A 23149-nucleotide genomic window follows, 5' to 3' on the forward strand; every position below is an offset into this window, starting at 1 on the left:
CTTTGGGAAAAGATTTTGACTATCGACCTTATCTATGCCCCTCATTATTTTATAGACTTCTATAAGATCACCCTTTAACCTCCTACTCTCCAGGGAAGAAAGTCTCAGTCTATCCAACCTCTCCCTATAAGTCAAACCATCAAGTCCCGGTAGCATCCTAGTAAATCTTTTCTGCACTCTTTCTAGTTTAATAATATCCTTTCTATAATAGGGTGACCAGAACTGGCCTTACTAATGTCTTGTACAACTTCAACAAGACATCCCAACTCCTGTATTCAATGTTCTGACCAATGAAACCAAGCATGCCGAATGCCTTCTTCACCACCCTATCCACCTGTGACTCCACTTTCAAGGAGCTATGAACCTGTACTCCTAGATCTCTTTGTTCTATAACTCTCCCCAACGCCCTACCATTAACGGAGTAGGTCCTGGCCCGATTCGATCTACCAAAATGCATCACCTCACATTTATCTAAATTAAACTTCATCGGCCCACTGGCCCAATTTATCAAGATCCCGTTGCAATCCTAGATAACCTTCTTCACTGTCCACAATGCCACCAATCTTGGTGTCATCTGCAAACTTACTAACCATGCCTCCTAAATTCTCATCCAAATCATTAATTAACAGCGGACCCAACACCGATCCCTGAGGCACACCGCTGGTCACAGGCCTCCAGTTTGAAAAACAACCCTCTACAACCACCCTCTGTCTTCTGTCGTCAATCCAATTTTGTATCCAATTGGCTACTTCACCTTGGATCCCGTGAGATTTAACCTTATATAACAACCTACCATGCGGTAGGCAGGAAGAGAAATCTCTACAGATCTTTTTATTGAAGTACTAAGATGAAATAGCTGCAGCATTTATACAGAGTATTTTCCTCCTGCTGCAGCTCTGGGATACTGATAGAAGTCCATTAAGTTGGGGTACAATTGTAATGTAAATAGAACAGGTGCAGGGGTATCATGGGGTATAGTAAAGATTCCATAAAACTAGTATCACCCCAGTCTGTGTGTCCCACTGTTCGTAGAAAATGGATGAATAAAGATGATTACTTTGTAAAGTAATTTTTTATAAGGAAAAGGATAAATTGAAGGGGAAGAAAAGTATAGAAAAAGGATACGACTCACAGAAATGTCATCTAACTCCCCCAACTTTTTTTAAGGGGGTTCTTGGTGCCAGTAATTAATTTAATATGATGATATTACCAATTAGTGAGTTTGAAGTTTTCTTGCAATGTGTTAAAATCATACTGACAATCAGATCTTGAAGCACTAAGAAAAGCAGCAGCAACAGCTGAATGTCTGTGTTACTCAACATACTGCAAATCTTCACAATCCTTGTCTGGCATAGAGACCAGGGGCTTGGAAGCAACTCCTGTACACAATCTTACCTTCATAGAACCCCAAGGAAAAGGTGAGAGGGGCCCAGAAACACTGGGAGCTTATATGCCTGGACAGAGGTCTGCATCTCCCTGAAAATCGAAAATCCCTTGAGGCTATCTGGCCCTTTCCCCAGTTTGGTACAGTGGGGAACTCTCAGGAATTTGCCTTGGATGGGTTCTGAACCTAGCTTGACAAAGGCATCACCAGAGTAGGTCAGCTCTTCAACTGACGGACAATTCCAGCTGACCCAGTATAACCAATTCTGTCAAAACCAAATTAAACATTTCATCTAGGCCCTATCCATGCGCTCAAATCTCCACGAGTGACCCCCCCCCCCCCCCACCAAGACCTTAACTACATTCTGTGAAAAACCACCATAAACCTCCCTCCACCCTTTGTACCATACTTACTTCCAGATCAAAGGACAACATAAAAAGCTGTTTTAAAAAAAAAAGCTTGGGATGAGACCTTGGTTACCTTACAGGAAGAATGGAAAGAACTTTGCAAGCAGAACAACTAGTTACTAAATCCATACACAGTTTCCACCTCTCGACCACAGATCAGCAAACTCCCCTCCCAATGCTCCACAAAGGAATATGCCCGAACGCTACATGACCCACCATTATATTTGAACGGCTTTGACACCCTCTCCCTAACCTAACCAAATGCCCAAGGACCAGCATCAAATCACCCTAACACTGTGCCATTTCCAAGGTATGCACAATGTACCCTAGTGCACCAGTGTATACCTTTTAAGTATCATGTGACAAGCTATAGTGATTTATTAAAATAGATCTAGATTTTTCTACTTTTTTTAAAAAGATGTTGCAAAATAAATTCACACTCCTCTCCCTGTCCTAAACATCACCATGATGTCATTAAATAGCAGGACCCTGCTCCTGACACAAACCTATTTTATAAGATAAATATTCATGAATTTTTGGGGCACTAAGGCTAATAATAGGATATTTATTTTGAATAGCAGTTGTTCTACACTTTCCATCCCCTTTAAGCGACAGAGGCAATCAGGTGTATACCCCTGGTTAATGTTACTGCTCTGTAGAGTTGCATTCTCCTTTACCAAGTGTTCCTGAAATCAAAATTGCTTCATACAGTTTTAAGATCATCTACCTTCACCATGAATCCATCTGCCCATTCTTTTCCTCTTCACTTATTCTTTGCTTAGTGTCTGACCTCTGAAACAACCTTTCCAAATTAAGTAGGTGACAAAATGTTGGGAAATGATGTAAACCCTAAGACTTGGGAACCGTGCCATTGGCATTTTAGGTCCATGCAGACTCGAGTCAGCAGCGGTGAGTTTGGATTTTTGTGCTGGTTTATTGGTGAAATGTTAATAACATTTTAAATTATGCATAATCGGCTTTCAAATTCCTGGCAAAGTTTGTGACCCGGTGTCTCTGTATTTTGCTCTTTCAATTATATTGTGCTGTAGAATTTCTTCATGCTGGAAAATCTTTTCTCAAGGATTTTATTAAATGCAGTTCTTCCCTACAGTTGCATTTACTGAATTTACAGTCAGATTTACTAACAAAGTACACATGATCTCCCTGATACAATGTACCATATTAATACAAACCTATCTCTTTGGAATAGAGGAAAAAAATATAGGAACCAACAATCCAGTTATCCAGAAATATATTTTCTTGTCCACATCCAGCCAGAATAGAAATTCAGAGGGCCTGCTGATCTGTGTGTGCATGATTGTGTAAGCCATAAAATTTCTTTGTCCACCCCGATCTTATCCTACATTACAACACTGACCACACTTTTTTTTAAAAAGTACTTCATTGGCTGTAAAGTGCTTTTGGACGTCCTGAGGTCGTGAAAGGTGATATATAAATGCAAGTCTTTCTTTTAAATTGGAAATCAAAGACTGTCCATACGGCTGATTGGTTTTGGCTCTGCTGTATAATTTAGAGACTGATGTAAGGGATAAAGAGGAGAGCAAATGGAAAAGAAGTATATGATAATGGAAACCTACTACATGGTATGGTCAATTTTCTTCTCTATTAGCCGTGTTTCCATACCATGATGTACTGTATTCTGCCAAGTATGTGAAACAGGGTGGGTGACCATTAATGGCGCTGCTATCATTTTTGAGGGTTTTTTTGCCTCCAATTTTCCACCTTCCTCCCTTCAAGGTTCTGACCCACGTTAAAGTGTAGTTCCACGGTGCTGCCTGATACCATGTCCAAGCAAGTCATTCAACGCCAGGAAGCATCGCAGCCAAGCCTGATCCTGTCTGCACCTAATGTCCATATATATGATACTTTCCAGCAGGGGTCAGCTAACAGTGATAAAGTGTGGGAACACTGGCTGATTCCCCTCACTCCCCCCCCAACTAGGAGTAGAGGCCAATTGTAGCACCTCTATCAGGACCCTGGCTGTGAGATCAACTAACTCAGTACAGACAGAATGGAATCTGGGATCTTGTTGATCATTCACAGAGCCATTACCAACGTAGCCATTAGGCAGCACACAGTACTGCTATGCTAATCGCAAACTGTGTAGCTGTTGATGAATGTTGGTTAGCAAGTTTATCAAGGTTATGTTAAATTCTTTGCACCTCAACGATCTGAAAAGTCTGTACAGAATGCCAGCAGAGGTGCTTCACCAGCCTGGGACCCTTATTGGAGACAGTGTTATTGCCTTGAACTCTTGCTCACTTACTGAATCACACATCTGGTATTAAAATCAGAAGGAAAATCACCCTTGCCAAATATGTAGTAAGTACAGAGCTAGGCTGAGGCCTAGGAGCAGCTCACCTGTTCTCCATCTTACTCAGAAACGATCCATTGTCCAGGGAGACCAAATAAGAGGGAAGCAGAAAAATACCATAGAATCATACAGCACAGAAGGAGGCCATTCGGATCAGCTTGCCTGTGCTGGCTCTCTGAAAGAGCTACCAATTAGTCCCACTCCCCTGCTTTTTCCCCATAGTCCTGCAAATTTTTCTTTTTTAAGTATATATCCAATATCCACATTACATTTTTTAATTAACAATGAGGTTTCAGTTATATTTGTTCTGCAAGCGTTTTGTTTGTGGCTGTGTACTTAATGAGGAAAGAGAGTATTCAAACTGTCCATATTAAAACTCTGGCGATGGGACTCCACTAATGCATAGTTGGCAAAGAGTGTAAGAAAAGGCAGGTGAGAAAAGGCCACCTGGCTCTTCGTAGCTCATCTATCTGGTACTCTAACTCTCCCATTGTAATATCAAGCTACATTTTGAGTGTCAATAATGCTCTTGCCTCTACTACCATGACCAGCAGATTATTCCAAATGTTCAACACACTTTGAGTGAAGTTCTTCCTAATATCTGATTTAAATTTAATCCCATTCATTTCATACTTCTGGTGCACATTTTTCAACCAATGTGCAAAACTTTACATTTCTGAATGTTAAACTTCATGTGCTACTTGTATAACCAATCTAAAATCCTTCCATGGTGCCGGCCTTGGCTCAGTGGTAGCACCTCCGAGTCAGAAGGTTGTGAGTTCAAGCCCCACACCAGAAATTTGAGCACAAAATCCCAGGCCATACTTCAGTGCCATACTGATGGAGTGCTGCACTGTTGGAGGTGCCGTCTTTCAGTTGAAACGTTAAACCAAGGCCCCATCTGCCCCCTCAGGTGGATGTAAAAGATCCCATAGCACTATCCGAAAAACAGCAGGAGAGTCCTCCTGGTCCTGGCCAACATTTATCCCTCAACCAACATTACTAAAACAGATTATCTGCTCATTATCTCATTGCTGTTTGTGGGACTTTGCTGTGCGCAAATTGGCAGTTGCGTTTCCTACATTACAACACTGACTACACGTCAAAATTAATTAATTGGCTGTGAAGCCAATCTTTGGGATGTCCCAAGAACCTGAAGTGTGCTATATAAATGCAACTTTTTCTTTTTTCAGTTTTTTGCTATATCTTCCGCCTTCAGTTTATTCCCTATTTTAGTATGGGTGAATTTGAAAGGCTTATATTTCATGGGTAGTTTTCTGATTTTGAGCTCCTAATGTCTTGCCAGCAGTTGAGACTCCCTATCACAAACTCGGCTGTGGATGCTGTATTTTCTGACCGTCATGTGCCCAAATTTCTGATACGCACCTCCGGCAGGTGGGGCATCTCATCGGCAGCAGAAAGTTGGAAAATGACCCCTTTGATTTCAACATCCAGGTCATTGATGTCCAAGCACTGAACCCTGTGTGACTACACTCAACACTTCCCTCAACTACCCCCATTCTGACATTATACTTCCCATGAAGATTGTTTCCTTTTTCTGTAACTAGTTTCTTATCCACTCTGATGCTCTACCCTGGATTTTAGTTTTTTTTTAGAAGTCTTTCATGTGGAACTTCATCAAGCTTTCTGAAAGTCCAAATTAACCATATCCTAGGGAGCTCCACTGTCTATCTGTAATGTCCTCCAGTTAATGAAGTTAGCTGCGCAGAGTCTCCCCCCTTCTAAATTAATACTGGTTGTTTCTTGTTAAATTATTACTGTGCAGCTACTCCTGTGGCCTGCCCCTTCATTTAGCTTCCATTGTATTGCCTTTTATTGATGTACGGTTAATTGGGCTGCAGGGTTGCCTGGGTCAGGCTCGTCACCTTTTTCACATATAGGTGATATGTTTACCTATAGTCCAGCACCGCTTCACATTCCTAAAGATTCCTTCACTGCAACAGCCAGTGCCCCTGCCGAGTTCTACTTTGATCTTCAGAACACTACTACAAAAATTGGTTAACAAGTTAGTGTATTCCCCTTTGGTAAACTATTCATTTAAAATTTTAACTTTTCTCTTCAGCCAACACACAAAGAACTATCGAGGCCAGAAGGTCCTAGTTCAATTCACCGGCTCTGCTGGTTTGACTGATCGCAGCCAGGGGGCATCTGAAGGGGTTCTAAAGTTGCACTCTGTTCCCTGCCTTAGCCCAGGGACATATCATTCAGGGCTATCCACCCAGTGATCCCTGCTGGAAAGTGCATGTATGGGGATGTCAGGTCAGGACTGGATGTGCCCTCCCCATCCTAATTTGAATAGCATAACAGCACTCACTATCCATACTCATGCATGTGGAATAGGCAATTGGACAGATTCAAATCCGCAGGCTTTTTTAAGATACATTTGCTGGAGAAATAAAAAACTGTCAGCAATAAAATGTGCCCTTTTCTTTTTAAAAGAACTTAGTTATAGACACTCAAGTCTTTACTTTTCCTTTTCACATCTTAGCGTGGTTTGTTTTTCTTAACGTTTTACCCTATGAGAACTCCGCCTGTATGTAAACAATGATAGAAAAGATTTATTTTGATCTTAGCGAATCTCTCTCTCCCTTGTTAAAATACCAACAGCCCTCTGATACTCTGCCAGCTGAGCCGCACTTTATGTGTGAGTTTAGACAGCCCTTGTCGTTGAGCTGTTTGACACTCTGGGCGTGGTAGCTGGTCCCATCCTGGCTTCACCCAGCATCAGCACACACCCGCAGATGATTCAGAAGGGAAGGGGAAAAATTGGAGGGAATAAACAAGGCAATTCACTGAATCAACTCTAATTACTCTGCCTGGCAAGATTAATAAACGTATGCTGAAATGGCCCCTAGATGGCACACTTAATGCAGAGAATGAGCCACAGTCTTTATACAAGGGTGTGTACAATCTTGCTGTTTGCATTAATGTGTTTATCCAAAATGTAAGCCAATCAAACTGTCCCTACGAGATGAATAAACAATCGTTGCAATTATTGTATTACCATAAAGCATAGATTTCCCAAAATGCCTTTTAATAGTTTTCATTTTAGTGCTTCTTTTTTGCATATACTGGCAGCACTGGCCCAAGCTTTTGGCTCATGTCTGTGTGTTGTGCTGCTGAATTTCATTTTGGAAAAGCCAAAAGATCTCTCTGCCAGCTGGATTCAAGCCAGTTACAGGTGAAAATGCCAGCTCTATCATCACACTGTGGTGCCCAGCCTCAGTCATTAAACTGATTGCGTCTGATTACACTCCTGTGAAGTGGCTTGGGACATTTTACCATGTTATAGGCGCTACATAAATGCAAGTCACTGTTGTTGTATGAAGCGAGACCCAGAGCTGAAATTGTTGTGTTCACCACTGATTTCAAAAGGGAAGGTCATGCTGACCAACCTTATTGAATTCTTTGAAGAAGTAACAGAAAGAGTAGCAGAATGGATAGCAAGCTGGCTACAAAACAGAAAACAGAGTAGTGGTTAAAGGTAGTTACTCAGACTGGCAGAAGTTGGGGAGTGGAGTTCTACAAGGATCGGTGCTGGGACCACTGTTGTTCACAATTTACATTAACGATTTGAACTCTAGAATTGGAAGCACAATTTCAAAATTTGCAGACGACACCAAATTGGGAGGTATAGTTAATACTGAGGAGGACTGCGACAAGATACAGGAAGACATTAATAAACTTGCAGAATGGGCGTGTAATTGGCAAATGAATTTCAATATAAATGAGTGTGAGGTAGTACATTTTGGTAGGAAGAATAAGGAGGCCACATACTGCTCGGATAATAAAAGTCTAAATGGGGTAGAGGAGCAGAGGGATCTGGGGGTGCAGATACAGAAAACACTAAAAGTAGCAACGCAGGTTAATAAGGCCATATAAAAACCAACAAGCCAAGGGATCAACCCTGGTTCAATGAGGAATGTAGAAGAGCATGCCAGCAGCAGCACCGGGCGAACCTAAAAATGAGGTGCCAACCTGGTGAAGCCACAACACAGGACTATATGCATGCTAAACAGCGGAAGCAACATGCTATAGATAGCGCAAAGCAATTCCACAACCAACAGATCAGATCAAAGCTCTGCAGTCCTGCCACATCCAGTCATGAATGGTGATGGACAATTAAACAACTAACGGGAGGAGGAAGCTCTGTGAACATCCCCATCCTCAATGATGGCAGAGTCCAGCCAGAAGTGCCGAGTGGATGATCCATCTCGGCCTCCTCCCGAGATCCCCACATCACAGAAGCCAGTCTTCAGCCAATTCAATTCACTCCATGTGATATCAAGAAACAGCTGAGTGCACTGGATACAGGAAAGGCTATGGGGCCCATCAACATCCCAGCTGTAGTGCTGAAGACTTGTGCTCCAGAACTAGCCGTGCCTCTAGCAAAGCTGTTCCAGTACAGCTACAACACTGGCATCTACCCGACAATGTGGAAAATTGCCCAGGTATGTCCTGTCCACAAAAATCAGGACAAATCCAATCCGGTCAATTACTGCCCTATCAGTCTACTCTCAATCAGCAGCAAAGTGATGGAAGGTGTTGTCGACAGTGCTATCAAGCGGCACTTACTCACCAATAACCTGCTCACCGATGCTCAGTTTGGGTTCCACCAGGGCAACTCGGCTCCAGACCTTAGTACAGCTTTGATCCAAACATGGACAAAAGAGTTCAATTTCAGAGGTGAGGTGAGAGTGACTGCCCTTGACAGCAAGGCAGCATTTGACTGAGTGTGGCACCAAGGAGCCCTAGTAAAATTGAAGTCAATGTGAATCAGGGGAAAACTTTCCAATGGCTTGAGTCATACCTAGCACAAGGGAAGATGATAGTGGTTGTTGGAGGCCAATCATCTCAGCCCCAGGACATTGCTGCAGGAGTTCCTTAGGGCAGTGTCCTAGGCCCAAACATCTTCAGCTGCTTCATTAATGACCTTCCCTCCATCATAAGGTCAGAAATGGGGATGTTCTCTGGTGATTGCACAGTGTTCAGTTCCATTCGCAACCCCTCAGATAATGAAGCAGTCCGTGCCCGCATGCAGCAAGACCTGGACAACATCTAGGCTTGAGCTGATAAGTGGCAAGTAACATTCGCGCCAGACAAGTGCCAGGCAATGACCATCTCCAACAAGAGAGAGTCTAACCACCTCCCCTTGACATTCAATGGCATTACCATCGCTGAATCCCCCACCATCAACATCCTGGGGGTCACCATTGACCAGAAACTTAACTGGACCAGCCACATAAATACTGTGGCTACAAGAGCAGGTCAGAGGCTGGGTATTCTGTGACGAGTGACTCACCTCCTGACTCCCCAAAGTCTTTCCACCATCTACAAGACACAAGTCAGGAGTGTGATGGAATACTCTCCACTTGCCTGGATGAGTGCAGCTCCAACAATTCTGAAGAAGCTCGACGCCATCCAGGACAAAGCAGCCCGCTTGATTGGCACCCCATCCACCACCTTAAACATTCACTCCCTTCACCACCGGCGCACTGTGGCTGCAGTGTGTATCATCCACAGGATGCACTGCAGCAACTCGCCAAGACTTCTTCGACAGCACCTCCCAAACCCGCAACCTCTACCACCTCGAAGGACAAGGGCAGCAGGCACATGGGAACAACATCACCTGCACGTTCCCCTCCAAGTCACACACCATCCTGACTTGGAAATATATCGCCGTTCCTTCATCATCGCTGGGTCAAAATCCTGGAACTCCCTACCTAATAGCACTGTGGGAGAACCTTCACCACACAGACTGCAACGGTTCAAGAAGGCGGCTCTCCACCACCTTCTCAAAGGCAATTAGGGATGGGCAATAAATGCTGGCCTTGCCAGCGACACCCACATCCCAGGAACAAATAAAATAAAAAGCAAACAAAGCACTGGGGTTCATTTCTAGGGGAACAGAATTTAAAAGCAGAGAAGCAATGTTAAACTTGTATAGAACCTCGGTTAGACCAGACTTGGACTACTGTGAACAGTTCTGGTTTCCACTTAATGAAAGGATAAAGAGGCACTGGAGAAGGTGCAAAAAAGATTTACTGGGATAATACCAGAACTGAGAGGTTATACCTATCAGGAAAGATTGAACAGGCTGGGGCTCTTTTCTCCAGAAAAGAGAAGACTGAGGGTGACCTGATAGAGGACTGTAAGATTATGGGGATTGGGCAGGAAAGTGGAGTTGAGGTTGAAGATCAGCCATGATCTTATTGAATGGCGGAGCAGGCTCGACGGGCCGTATGGCCTACTCCTGCTTCTAATTCTTATGTTCTTATAAAAGGGTTTGATAGGGTAGAATATCATCTGCAAACTTCTTAATCATGCCCTCTACATTTCAGTCCAAATCATTAATATATACCACAAAAAGCAAGGGACCTAGTACTGAGCCCTGCAGAACCCCACTGGAAACAGCCTTCCAGTCACAAAAACACCCGTCGACCATTACCCTTTGCTTCCTGCCACTGAGCCAATTTTGAATCCAAAGATGAATAAGGGATAGGAGCTCAAACTAATGCCAGTTTCTTTGGGTCAGGTCCAGCCATTATAAACTCTTTCCACTACATTCACAAAGACGCAGCCAGGTTTGCCTACCACTTACCATGTGATATCTAGTGTGGTTGACACAATGTACATAATACATGGCACACTGCAGATTCTGAGATCTCTACATGTAGAAATAGGAACGAAAAGGCCAGCACTATCTCAGTTTTACTTTTGTGGTATTTTGTGGTATTTTCACTAGGCAAGTAAAAAGAATATGGAGCCCAGGGATGAATGATTATATTTTCATATCTTTAGTTTGGTAGGATTAAGACTGCTGCCTGTATTCTAGTATAACCTCAATAAGGTATTGTTGTCTGGGTTGAACATTAGTTGATCATCTCTACTACACTCTTAATGGGTCTAGCATGGGGCTCATCACACTTATGAGTGTGAGCAAGGGTGACTCTATCGCCTTGTCTTGCTTCTCTCGCTGTGGGAATAGGCTTGGCTTCTGCTCATTATTTCCTGATGACAACTTCTCTCCGTAAACTTCAGCTCATCCAAAACTTTGCTGCCCATATCAAATCCCACTCACCCATCACTCTTGTCCTTGCTGCTCTACGTCGGCTCCCAGTCCCCCAACATCGCCAACTTAAAATTCTCATCCATCTGTTTAAATCCTATTATGGCCTCGCCCCTCCCTATCTCTGTAACCTTCTCCATCCCTACAACACCCCACCAACCCCCAGAACTTTCCACTGCTCTGACTCTGGCTTCTTGTGCATCCTCCACTTCCTTTGCCCCACCATTGGCGGCAGTGCCTTCAGGGGTCTAGGCTCCACGCTCCGGAATTCCATCCCTGAACCCCATCCATCTCCCTCTCCTGATTCTGAGATCTCTACATGTAGAAATAGGAACGAAAAGGCCAGCACTATCTCAGATAGAGATATCTGAGATAGTGATAGGATGCTGATTCATGCCTGTGACTTTGCCAAGGAATTACACGAGCCTGGTTAATGCCTGTGTGTGACTCAGAAGATAGGATACTGGTTCACATCTGTGACATGGAGTGTTAAGACACTGGTTCATGCCTTTGAATGTAACAGAGTGATAGGATGCAGGTTTGTGTGGCTCGGAGTGGTGTGACACTAGTTTGTGCCTGTGAGTCTCGACACAGTCTATTTCTAATCTTGGCCATGCCAACATGGGGAATCACTGAGCCAAGGCCAGGTGGTTCTCCACATGGAGGAAAAAGCGAAAGGCCACTCACGCCCAGAACAAATAAATGAAAGTATGAGGAAACTAATTGTGTTATTTAAGAATGAAGCACAACCAATTGTTAATAGCACCTACACCACAGGGAGAGATTTTGATTCCAAGTTTCATGTGCCATTTAATAAGATTAAATAACAGGAAGCTGAAAAATATGCAGAAAAATATTCAGAAGGCAAATTTGGCATTTCTTCCTGTACCACGCAGCAGGCTGCTCTCCAAGGTCATTGGCACAGGAAGTTTTCTAAATTAATCTCTACCATTCCATTGCTCATGTCACACACTTTTATATAATTAACACTGCAACAGTTTTTTCCACTCAATTTTCTGTCCTCTATCCCTGAAGGTAGTGACACCTGCCAGAGTGCAGATCCACGGATGCCCAGGTGGACATTTCACATACCAACCTAGATGGTGGGTGTCAACAATGGGGAGCCCAATCCTGTTTGAAGAAACACAATTGAGTCTGATCTGTCAGCATCAGTCACTGCTAATCAGGAGTGGGAACCATGGCTGATTTTTTCCATCCCTAACCTCAAATTATTTAGGCCAAATGTAGCCCTTGCCCCAACTGAGCTGAGATCAGCTCATTAGTGCAATATCCAACACGTGGGTAATGTTGCTTTGAAGGTGCTTTTATACTTGTGTTATACTACACTCTTATAAAGCAAGTTGTTGTTTCAAGAGAGCAATTCAGACTGGGGAACCTGCTCACAGTAGCTGGATGGGGCTCTGCTTTTATACAGAGACTCACAAAGAACAAACACATGGGATCAGCAGCCCATGTTTACATTACTTAAACTGGCTCCTTTATCACAACAGAGGATTGTAAGGCCCACCTTTTGGTGCATGACTGATACCATTTATTCCTACTCATAATATGGAATGCAGCTGATGGAAGGAGTGTCTGCACTTGGCTGCAGTGTATTTAGAATTTTATGGGAGCGTTACACCTGGTCCAGTTAGCAATTGGTATGCTTTTGCCTTAATAGATAAAACATTGAGAACAGGATCAGACTGGTTTTAGAGGGAGTACAAGAAAGCAGAGAGTTGGCAAAATCCAACTCTCCAGAACTTGCAGTTGTTGTCTCTTTTCTTTATCAACATGTAAGGTCATGCACACTGAGACATTACAGTCAGCCCAGGCCAGAGATCGACCATGGGACCATACACCCTCCGGTGGTGTATCCACCTCCTGGCTCCTGCCCATCAGAGAGCTGCAGCAGTAATAAGCAGGATTTTGTGTACTTCTGCCTGAATGCATAAATAATTACAGATTTATTAATATTCACTAGCAGCCGACATGTATAGTTTGTGAGATACTGAAAGAAAATTTGCTGCATTTTTTTGATATATGAGAATATATTACTAGATTTTGATTGTAAAAGAATGCTCTCCTAATCGTCCCAAAGCACTTTACAGCCAATTAAGTACTTTTGAAGTGTAGTCACTGCTGCAATATATTGGCCAGAACACTGGGGAGAACTCCCCTGCTCTTCTTCAAAAATAGTGGCATGGGATGTTTTATGTCCACCTGAGAGGGCAGACGTCTGGTTTCATGTCTCATCTGAATGATGGACATATATCAGAATTTTTACCACAGCAAAGTTTATTTTTGACCTTGGCTTCATTTGAAAACAATGAGGGGCATTTAATTCCTTGTGGCCTAAATTCAGTGCCCATGTCTGGTCCCCTCACTGTGAAATGACTTTGGCCTGTCTTGGTCCAGTTCCTTATGGGTTAAGGTCTAGAGAACAAGACCCAAGTCAACCTAACCTGGTTTATGTTGCAGGCCCAGGTCTTGGGAGAGCGATCAAACTGCGACCCTCTCCCACAATAGATAATCTGCATAAATCAGCTGCACCCTGGGACCCATGATTCTATGCTCCCACAGTTTGGCTGGTGCATCAGGATATGACTACATTTTGAGTCCATCACACTCCACATGCCTTACTTTCCTCAAGATGCAAAAAATCTGAAAAACGGAAGCCATTTCCTGCTGGGTTTTTTGACCATGGCCAAGAGCTAATCAGCCTCTAATTAACCTCAGGATGTGATTATTTATAGCAATTAGACCCCATTGTCTTAAAGGGACACAGTTCTGCCTTAACAGCAGAATAATACATTGTGCGTTAGATGGTATAATGCACCATTAACAGCGAACCCTACAACTTTGAGCAAATCTACAGGAGATCCATTCGCTTTCAATAAAAGGACATGATTTATAGAGTTGCTGAAAAAAAAGTTTATAAATTTCAACAAGTAAACATTCCAAGTCCTTTACCTTAAGAAAGCTTTTGAATTGGATTTCTTGGCATTGAACTCATTACAAAGCTTATCGAAAAGAGTGAAAGAGAAAAATGCTAGGCCCACAATCTTAAAACATAAACAGCTGTGTATCCCCAATACTCTACTGCCTCACTTCCACTTCCCTGTCATTTCTGGTTTACTGCCATGAAAAAATATTCATTTTCCCAGATGACCTGCAGGTGATGAGAAAGAGAAGAACCGTTGCCAAGGTACATGTGTATTCAATAGGACGGGTCCTTCTACAGAAGAACTAGTGTCTGAGCTTTGTTGGAATGAGAAGCCCTGAAGATCTTTGGGGGTTAATGGAGGTGGAGTTAGCTTTGGCATTTTGATTCTCTAGTTTCGAGTCCCATGATAGCTCATTCCATAACAATTTAGTTCAGTTTGTTTAGCATTTAAATACCCAATTCCTTTCCATGGCTGGGGGGGGGGGGGGGGGTGACACAAATACTCAATTTGGACAGGACAAAGAAAAAGATGGACCGGCCATGATTGATCACACTGACTGCTTACTGATAAGACTTGGCCTTGCTCCAAGAGGATGCCCTTTGTGTCCATCTGCTGTGCAATATAGCAGCTAAAATGGACGATAGTCAAAAATGTACACGGAGCTGTGTAATTTGGAATATTTAAAAGATGAACTAGTATTTGCTGAAGGGGTTGACGCAGCACGTTGGAGCACTAATATATGCCCGCTATCTCCTCCAATACTGAGTTCCCTATCTCAGTATGGCTGTCACCCTCCCCAGTACTGAGTTCCCTATCTCAGCATGTCTGCCATCCTCCCCAGTAGTGAGTTCCCCATCTCAGCATATCTGCTATCCTCGCCAGTACTGTGTTCCCTATCTCAGCATGTCTGCCATCCTCCCCAGTAGTGAGTTCCCCATCTCAGCATATCTGCTATCCTCGCCAGTACTGTGTTCCCTATCTCAGCATGTCTGCCATTTCCCCCCAACATTGAGTTCCCTATCTCAGCATTTCTGCCATTCTCTCCAACATTGAGTTCCCTATCTCAGCATGTCTGCCATTCTCTCCAACATTGAGTTCCCTATCTCAGCATGTCTGCCATTCTCCCAAGTACTGAGTTGCCTATCTCAGCGACATATATGGTGAGGTGCCTCACAAAAGCGAGGTGCTTCTCCTCAGGAAAGAAAAGAAAATTATAGTCAGTCAGCCATCTTCAGACGGGTGTGATGCTCATTCAGACAGCAGTATTGAAAAAGAAGAGAAAAATATCTTTAAAAATAAGGAGAGCCAAAAAGAAGTTAATTTCATCCCTCCCAACTGACTCCCTAATTTCTCAGTACTTTCCCCTCCTAGTCTTATTTTTTATCTGTTTCTGAAAATGATGACTCATTGCTGGGTAAAGTTTCATTGGTCTCAGTCATTCTTCAGTACCTCTTCTATGTGTTACTTATGTGTAAGATAAAAGGATGAGCATGGAACCTACCAGGTCTGTGTGGCTCAGTGACTCACTGGATAAATATTTTTTGTTTATTCATTCTTGGGATGTGGGCATCGTTGGCAAGGCCGGCATTTATTGCCCATCTCTTGATAGTTGAACAATAGATCAAATGGATCAAACAATGTTATCAAATGGATAGCTGAGCCACACAGACAATGAAGGGCCTACTGATCACCGTCTAGTGACCCCTGCTAGGAAAAGTAAGCGAACGTCAGGGGATGACAGGACTGGGCTCAGCTGCAATGTCCCTCACGATCAAATAGCCTGTGAAACTCCCTGTCAGGGTTCACAAATGAGGGAAGGCCTCATTCGGGTAAGATACCAGAGTGCAGAAAACGCCCATATAACTACCCCCCAGGAAAGAGTCCCAATGGGGAAAGGAAGGGGACAGAATTGGTGAGAAAAAGGAGGAACTCTCTTCAGCAGCACTGGGGTTTGTGTGGATATTGAGGGCCCAACTGTCCAACCCTCCTCAAACCAAGTGACTAATTCAGCAGAAGAAAAGCATTCAACAGAATTGATTCATACAAAACGATGGTGGCATAATGGTAATTATGAGTCGAATTGTCACACCCTGGGCTTTAAGCAGCTTTGCAGATTATAAAGACAGCAAGTGGTTAAACACCAGCGAACTCAGTCACACCAGAAATCAACTGTTTACACAATAAGCACCCACCATTACAGCTTACAACTCCCATAGATGTAGCTGTGCAGCAGTTCAGATTCCCATGCCAATTATTATTTAAATTCACCCAACTATTATGTAAATGATTGGAAAATGAGCTCTGTCACCTCCCTGTGGATGAAAGGTCAGCATACTCCCTCCTGTGCCCAGGCCTCTAAAATGTCACTGAGATCGGGCGTGTGGAGCTGTCCAGGATTGGCTGCTGTTCCTATCCCCTGTGTGGGGTTGACGCTTACCAGGTGGGGATGATGAGCCTGTGTCCTGTCGTACAGTCACTCAGTGCCCTGAACGCTGCTCAAACAAACTGCGAAAGCAGGAGACGGAAACAGAAAAAAAACCTGGAAGGTGGTCCAAGGTCAGAACGCAGTTTGTGCTCAATTACCTGGAGCACCAGTTTGGGGTTTGCAATCAGTCGCTGGGTTGGGATGAAAAAATGTTGCCAGAGCTCCCACTCCTGATTACTACTCATTGACCTTTTCCTCCCCCTCCCCCACCCTCTGGAAGTGTCTGTAAACTAGGTGATATTCATATACTGATAGGCTTGTGCTGGCTATGATTCCATCCACGGTTGAATAACTTGCTGTCATTCACTAAATGCTCGTGCATAACAAATGGACACATGGCCAAGGCATTGGAAGCACAAAACTGTGAGAGGGGGATAGTGGAACTGGGATGGTGAGTCGGGAACGGTGGGATTGGGTGATGGAATGGGGATGGTGGCAATGGGATAGTGGACCCAATGTTCCAATACTCAAATAGCAGCTTTCTTTAGGAGTTGGATTTGGTAGCCTCAGATGGACCTGCTAGCACTCTTAAGGGTTAAGAGGGAGTTCTCTAGGCAGCAGGTTTGTAAGTCATCCCGTTATGTTTCTTGCGCTTACTGTTTGTTTTCTGAGATTAGTTCACTGGACCATCCGACCTCTGTCAATTCTCCTACTGACACAGCACCAGTTTCAATGCCAGGCCAAGAACAGGAGGCTAAAATGAACCCTGTGTCCAAATAACCGTGCAATTTTGTAGAACTATGAGGAATGGCTCGGGGCATGTAACCATACCTGTTTGGTGAGTTTGACTCAGTAGGGCAGGGCTGGATATTTCTGAGTTTTGCGCAGACCAGGTTCAGTATGAACGTATGAAAATGACGGGCAAGAAAAGACCAGCTGGTTCATCAAGCCTGCTCCACACACATGATGCCTAGAGCATCATGACTAGACCTGTCCTAACTCCCCGCAGGTATGTACTCTCCTGGGAGAGGCAAAAATACAGAAAAACCCCGATAAAGCCAGAACAGATCAAAGCAATGTTGTCATATGGAAAGAGCAGTGACAAGTTCTTTCGAATTCGAGAACACAGAGACCCAATCATCTTTAAAATGTGATACTATCTGCCTTGGTCCCTCATGGAATTCTTACCTTGTGTGTATTTAGATATTCCTTTTATTGAATGATTCTCTTTAACGAGTCATGCCACAAAGGGTATTGAGTATATCCCTCAGATACATGGTGAGAGAGCAGGGCTGCCACTACTCAACAGAAGTCTGAAGTGAGAAAAGGCCACTCGGCCCACCAAGCCTCTCCATTCAGACTCCGTTCTATCATGGATTCCCTCCTCCCATTTTCCACTCCCCTCCCACAACTATTGCTGTTAATCTGATGTGTTTGGGTGCTTTGTAACTCTATACCGCACTCAGAATCCTCTCCCACCCCACCTTCCCGACACGGAATCAGAGTGCTAAAAATGGCCTTCATTTCACAGTGGCTAACAATTTAAGGGTAAATTCAGTGATCCCAGGCTCCCTGTGGGACCCATGTCTGAAGGGAGTATGGAGCAGAAGATCGGGGTTACAGTGTTGTAGCACTAATTACAATCTGCACTCTCCTTCAGCTTAGTGCAAGCTCCCATATATGTCCATTACACACAAGGAACAAACCGACAGTTCAGTCATGGGCATTAGCTCTAACAAGTACAGTATGGTTAAAGGTTGGCAGTTCGATGATATGCTGCATGGCTTGTGGCTGTCTCACTTCCTGCTTCCGCACATGCTCCATAGCCTCGGTAAGACGTGCGCTCACAATAACAAAGGAGCTGACAACCAACAAAACAAGCTCCATCGCTGATAGGTACCAGCATCAATAGCACTGCTTAAACTGCTGGGACAATGGGGTTACTGGAGAAAGCGCCAGCACAGAACAGGCACAGGCACCGAGGGCCAAATGGCCTCCTCCTGTCCTGTAATTTCTACCATTCTATGAAAGCTCTCCTTTATTGAGTCCGAGCCCACGGAGTGGTTTAGAAATGTTGGTGCTGAGCTGACTTTAGGACGATGTGCCCCAACACTGAGCCCACTGCCCTTTGTGTGAACTCTCAGTTTGGTTCAGGTTGGTCTGTGCTGGCCGGTTTTGACGTGTGAAGTCCAAGTACAGACTGGCTCTGACTGAGGCTCCCAGTTCAGAGTTATCACCTTCACATGGAGCCCGAGTCCAAGGAGATAGGGAAAGAGATCGGGCCTGTTAAAAGTGGCATTGACTGGGGAGCCTGACGACACCTTGTACAGTGCAGGGGGACTCTGGCTGTAGCTTCAGGGTGAATATCAGCGGGTCATAGAATTACTACTAGATACAGGTAGGTTATTGGGGTGGTACACCCATTACTACCGGTTACATATAGACTTATCAGTGAGTTAATGCATTACAGTTGATTATGTGGGGATTCTGAGTGTTATCAGTATTACTATTAGTTACTGGTGCAATTTCAGTGAGTTACTATTAGTTACTGGTGGAATCAAAGTTCCTCCCACCCTCGGTTTCCCCTCTTCCCCACTCTTGGTTTCCCCTCTTCCCCACTCTTGGTTTCCCCAATTCCCCACCCTCGGTTTCCCCAATTTCCCACCCTCGGTTTCCCCAATTCCCCATCCTCGGCTTCCACAATTCCCCACCCTCGGTTTCCCTAATTCCCCACCCTCGGTTTCCCCAATTCCCCACCCTCTGTTTTCCCAATTCTTCACCCTCGGTTTCCCTAATTCCCCACCCTCGGTTTCCCCAATTCCCCACCCTCGGTTTCCCTAATTCCCCACCCTCGGTTTCCCCAATTCCACACCCTCGGTTTCTCCAATTCCCCACCCTCGGTTTCCCTAATTCCCCACCCTCGGTTTCCCCAATTCCCCACCCTCGGTTTCTCCAATTCCCCACCCTCGGTTTCCCTAATTCCCCACCCTCGGTTTCCTCTCTACACCTGCCCATAGGTGGTCTCCTGGTTCTCGGAACTTCTTGCACGACAGCTGCTGGCGCGAAACCACGAGCAAAAGATACTCGACTACAGGGGACCCGACCGTTACAAGGTACATGCAAGAACACTTACAGATGCTATGTGGTCAGAGCATCACATGATCAAACCTCCAGGAATGCCTGCAACCAGAGTTGGCAACCCTATCTGCTGCCCTTGTATTGCTCTAAGCAGGTACCAGTTTTGATATGATGAGGCCCTGAGATAGTAATGAAAAAGATCACTAACAGTCTCCCTCCCACCTGCTTGTTCTATTTTACAGCTGAAACCAGCAGGGAGGGCTGGTGCTATGGAATCAGGATGAGTCCGTAACATTGCCCATCCTCTCCCCGGGCGTGTCCCTCACGCTGGATGTGAATTCCTCCCATTCCATTGAAGCTGTCAGGTGTTGCTACGATGTTATATCTTGACAACGTGTCTAGTTGCAGTCATCTCTGCAATGCATTAGGACCTGGCTGTTGTCATAGCAACATGCTTCATATCAAAGGATGGGTGGGTCAATCACATTAAAACTTTGAAAGGACTTAGTAATGGAAACTTCATCTTTCTGTGTTGCAATGAAGCTCCTGCTATTACATCACATTGGGTTTAATGTCACAGTGAACTCATCTGCTGTTGTGTTTGCTAGTACTGGATACACAGACGCAGTGATTGCAATATTGGGAAGACCAAAGCCGTTGTCTTTGGTCCGTGCCACAAACTCTGTTCCTTAGCCACCAACTCTACCCCTCTCCCTGGCCACTGACGTTGAACCAAACTATTTGCAACCATGGCGTCATATTTAAACCTGAGCTGAGCTTCCGACCCCATATCCTCTCCATCACCAAGACTGCCTTCTTCCACCTGTGTAACATCACCCGTCTCCGCCCCTGCCTCAGCTCATCTGCTGCTGAAACCCTCATCCATGCCTTTGTTACTCCTAGCCTCGACTATTCCAATGCTCTCCCAGCCGGCCTCCCACCTTCCATCCTCCGTAAACTTGAGCTCATCTAAAAATCTGCTGCCCGTATCCTAACTTACACCAAATCCCATTCACCCATCACCCCTGTGCTCACTGACCTACATTTTAAAATTTTTATCCTTGTTTTCAAATCCCTCCAAGGCCTCACCCCTCCCTATCTCTGTAACCTCCTCCAGCCCTACAGCCCTCCGAGATCTCTGCGCTCCTCTAATTCTGGCCTCTTGCGCATCTGCGATTTTCTATGCTGCACATTGGCGGCCAAGCCTTCAGCCGTCTAGACTGTATGCTCTGGAATTCCCTCCCTAAACCTCTCTGCCTCTCTACCTCTCTCTTCTCCTTTAAGATGCTGCTTAAAACCTATCTCTTGAACCAAGCTTTTGGTCACCTATCCTAATGTCTCCTTTGAATCAGTGTCAATTTCTGTCTGATAACGGTCCTGTGAAGCACCTTGTTAAAGGTGCTATATAAATACAAGTTGCTGTTGTTGTTAAGTCACACCCAACCTCAGGCTCTAATTCACTGGCTGAGGAGCAACACCGGCAGAGGTCTGAGGTGTGGCATGAAGCAGGGCCACATCTACGAACACAACAGGAACAGAATAAAGTGATCTTATATTGGATTTGTGCCATGTTAGCGCTGCCGACTCCTGATGGACAGGTCACGCAGTTGTTGGCAACTCCAAAGTTAGCTGGGTTCGGTAAGGCTGGGAGAATACACACTGCCGGGATCACACAATAGACCTTTTGCTGTGCACCCCTTGATGTTCCCACCAGTTTCACAGATCTCCTAAGGGAATTCACCTTTGCTAATGCCTCTTGTGAGCTGGGCTCATACACAGAGGCTCCACAGCACCTGATTTCACGATAGTTTGATGCACAGGCCATATATTCATGTATTCACAGAATTGTCAGTTCTGATTGAGCCTTTTGTGGAATGCTAATGGTTGTGATTAAAAGAGACAGAATGTGATTTCCTTTTCCAACTTTCTTCTATTTTATCACTCGCTTTCCTGAAAGCATCATTGCTGAACCTCATTTTGACTTCACTCCAATGTGCCCACGTGTGCACTTTACAGCAGGAGTCAATCGGAATCTCTTCCACTCCCTAACCCAAGGGCACTGAGGCCAATTGTAGCCCCACCACCAAACTGAGAAAGGCTAACTGAACATGATCTATGCTGGCGCCTTGCTGGTGTGTGTGCCTCAGCACCACAGTGGGCAATGCAGTCAGCAGCTGACGTACCAGGGATACAGCTGGTGATGTAATGGCATCATTGTGCCATGCCATGCCTCGCACTTATCACACTGGCACAATCATTGTACCAGGATGGCAACACCCTTTAAGCAGGGAGTAATGAAGTCAAGATTCTGAAGGTGCCTCAGGCATTTGGCATTTTCCCTTCCTACGAACGTGTCATCACATTCTGAGGCGTGGTCATGATTGATGCCATTTTCTGTGCGCAAATTGCTTTAATATTATAACTATGACTACACTAGTGAATGGAAACTTTTAGCATAATATCTACTCCTATCCCAAATGCAACAAACTAGTCTGGCAGGTTAGTTTCTGTCAGCAAATTGCAAGTTTATCTCTGTTTGGGAATCCAGTGTTTGATTGACAGATTGGCTAGTCTACCTCACAATGAGACCTTTTATAAAATGTATATTTTCGCCTACTTTATGTCATTGGTCTATATTTTACTCCTTGTCCATTCCTGAATATATAGAGGAAGGAATGTCTAGCGGTGTCTTAAGAACATGAGAACATAAGAAATAGGAGCAGGAATAGGCATACGGCCCCTCGAGCCTGCTCCGCCATTCGATAAGATCACGGCTGATCTTCAACCTCAACTTTCCTGCCAGATCTCCATATCCCTAGATTTCAAGATTCCAAAAATCTATCGATCTCAGTCTTGAGTCTGGGGTAGAGAATGCCAAAGATTCACAATCCTCTAAGTGAAGAAATTACACCTCATCTCAGTCTTAAATGGCCAACCCCTTGTCCTGGGAGTATGCCCCCTAGTTCTAGACCCTCCAGCCAGGGGAAACAATCTCTCAGCATCTACCCTGTCAAGCCCTCTCAGAATCTTATATGTTTCAATGAGATCACCTCTCATTCTTCTAAACTTCAGTGAGTATAGATCCATTCTACTCAATCTCTCCTCATAGGACGACCCTCTCATCCCAGGAATTAATCTAGTAAACCTTCGTTGCACCGCCTCTAAGGCAAGTATATCCTTCCTTAGATAAGGAGACCAAAACTGTACACAGTACTCCAGGTGAGGTCTCACTAAGGCCCTATACAATTGTAGCAAGACTTTCCTACTCTTGTACTCCAACCCCCTTCCAATAAAGGCCAACATACCATTTGCTTTCCTAATTGCTTGTTGTACCTGCATGTTAACTTTCTGTGTTTCATGTACGAAGAAACCCAAATTTCTCTGAACACCAACATTTAATAGTTTTTCTCCATTTAAAAAATATTCTGTTTTTCTATTCTTCCTATCAAAGTGAATAATCTCACATTTCCCCACATTATACT

This window comes from Heptranchias perlo, chromosome 28 (assembly GCF_035084215.1).
Source record: "Heptranchias perlo isolate sHepPer1 chromosome 28, sHepPer1.hap1, whole genome shotgun sequence".
NCBI lineage: Eukaryota > Metazoa > Chordata > Chondrichthyes > Hexanchiformes > Hexanchidae > Heptranchias > Heptranchias perlo.